Source organism: Octodon degus, unplaced genomic scaffold (assembly GCF_000260255.1).
Source record: "Octodon degus isolate 3935 unplaced genomic scaffold, OctDeg1.0 scaffold00142, whole genome shotgun sequence".
In the NCBI taxonomy this organism is placed as follows: Eukaryota; Metazoa; Chordata; class Mammalia; order Rodentia; family Octodontidae; genus Octodon; species Octodon degus.
In genome coordinates, this window is record NW_004524718.1 from 3,220,976 (window position 1) to 3,223,506 (window position 2,531).

General features: G+C 37.8%; 1 pseudogene; it reads right to left on the reverse strand.

Moving 5' to 3' along the window:
- Positions 1-2,120, reverse strand: part of LOC101585650 — a 10,125-nt pseudogene extending 8,005 nt beyond the window's left edge.
- Positions 2,121-2,531: the final 411 nt, after the last annotated feature.

The following is a 2,531-nucleotide window of genomic DNA, read 5'->3' on the forward strand; positions in this document are numbered from 1 at the left end:
TGTGGTGCTGGGAGATTGAACCGCGGTCCCTGTGCTTTGCTAAGCTTGTTCTAAGTAGGTGCTTTAGACCACTGAGCCATCTCACCAGCCCTCATCGTTTATTTTCTTCAGAAGAGATTCTTAACTGCCATAATTTTGGGGTGTTAATTTTTACATTTTTGTAAGACAAGCTTATTTTGCAAGCTATCAAACTCCTTCCATAGAGAAAATGTAAAAGTTAATTTTAAACAAGGATTTTGAAACCCCTTTTAGGGTTAGGGAACTCTTTATGCATTCAGTTTAATTTAATACTTTGGTTGCATTTTAATATTTCTGAATTCCTTCTGTGCTTTGATTTTTATACCTGAGGAGGCTGCTGTATTTGACAGTATCTTCCACATCACCACTGTCACCTTCTTCCACTACACCTCGCCGTCTGCTCCATGTGTCTTCCAGGGTACTTGACCCTCTTGTTGCTCATCCCTCTTTCCACACCTAAATTTATTTAAAAAATTTTTTTATACAGCACATATTTCATCATTTTTTATTAATACATTCTCATAATACAAAGGCAACTTAGAATAATCTTCCGTTTTGATATTTGAATCATGTGAACATAGAACTATACATTTAAAAAAATGTGTTTAAATAATAAGAACAAAAAGACAAGTTAAAACAACAACCAAAAAATGCTGTTCTTTTTGTACAGGTGGACACTGAAGTAGACCTAATTCAATTTTCTTTTTAAAAGTCTCCAAAGACAAAAAGCAACTGTTAAAACCTAAGATGAATAAAAAAGAAAAATTGTTCACTAACCTAACTCCTGCTCTCCAGCACCATTCTCTGGTTTCTGTAGTTTCAACGCAGGTTCTTCTCCACCTGCTTCTTTTGCTCTTCTCACTTGTCCAGCTGCACCATTTTCACCATGTTCTCCACCACTGTCAAATTTTGTTTTCTTGCCCTGAAACTGCATTTTTCCTCTACTAGACCCACGCTGGACAGCTTCATTTCCTTTTTCTTTCTATTTGAATCTGTAATCTTTTGATTTCCATTTGTTTAAATATTCTTGTTGATTTTCTATGATTGTTTTCAAAGCTTTTTCTCTCATTTCTCCTCCCAGTACTTTCCTTGTCACTTTTTTATTCCTCAATTGCAGGCCGCCATTATTTGCATCTTTGGCTTTGTCCAGTGCTTCCTTGGCTTTTTCTTTAAATAGAATTATTCCCTCTTTTGCTCTTCTGGCAAAGTCTGTCCATTTGATTTCACCATGACTTGAGAAAAGGGCATGCAAATCTTCTCTACAGGTCTGATTGTCTTAAGTGACCTGAAAACTTCAGCAAGAAGCCACTCTTTTAGAGATTTCATTTCAGCATCTTCTGCTAACTTCTGTTTATCTTCTTGCTCTTGTTTAGCTATTAATTTAGCTTCCACTTTATTTTACTTTCTTTCTTCATTTTTCTTTGCAAAATAATCTTCCTTAAAAAGTATGAGCAAATCTGTGTCTTTATACTTCTGGCCCAGAGTTTCTACAAACTTCTTAGCAGACTCAATGCTATCAAACACAGCAGATATTGATTCCTTAAGTGCTTTGTGCAATGTTCTTCCATCTGGATATCTAATATTTGACCTTCATTTTCTAGCCATTCTTTGATGTCATTTAGGGTTGCATGCATTGAGAAGCCTTTAATATAAACAGATCTGTTTTCTACATCATGTTTATACTTATCAGTTACTTCAAGGAGGGGGTTTGATTTTTTTTTTTTTTTTTTTTTTTTCAGAACCGGGGATTGAACTCAGGCCCTTGTGCTTGCTAGGGAAGTGCTTATTCTACTGAGCTATCTCTCTAGCCCCAGGAGGAGTTTGTTGGGAAATCTTCTGATTTTAGTTTTGTCTTCCCTGATTTCCATGAGTTCGGCTGTAGATTGGCTCAATGCTTCTACAGTTACATTACCATCTGTCCTTAGGCAGTTGAGCCTGTTGAATTTTATTGTTTCCAATGGTATCGAGTCTTCATCCAATTTGATCTGTTCCTTTAAAAATTTGTCCCGTAGCAAATTGAAGTCTCCAAAATAATACTCAATTTGATGACAGAGTTTGGCCTCCAAAGCAGCCCTTTTTTCATTATCACTGTTTTCAGCCATTGTGGCTAATCCTTAAGGCTGTGGTCGTGCGCGTGCACCGCGGGTTCACTAACAGTGACGACCTCCCCACTCCTCAGGGCCCTCTACACCTAAATTTAGATCCTCTTTTTATTTTAGAGAAATCCTAGGGGCCAGGGAGAAGCTCAGTAGAATAAGCACTTGCCTGGCAAGCGCCAGGGCCTGAGTTCAATCCCCAGTTCCGCAAAAAAAAAAAAAAAAAAAAAAGGAAAGAAAGAAAGAGATGTATTCTTCATCCAGTTTTGGGTTCAAAAAATTAACTTCTTAGCCTCAGTATGAGTCCATGTAGTCAGCTCATGCTTGGCAATGTATTCAGTGTCTTGCTGCTTCTCAGCTTCCAGTGCTGCAACTGCTCCTCCTACAGGCCAGCCTTCCTCTTTGCGGTGCTGAGTG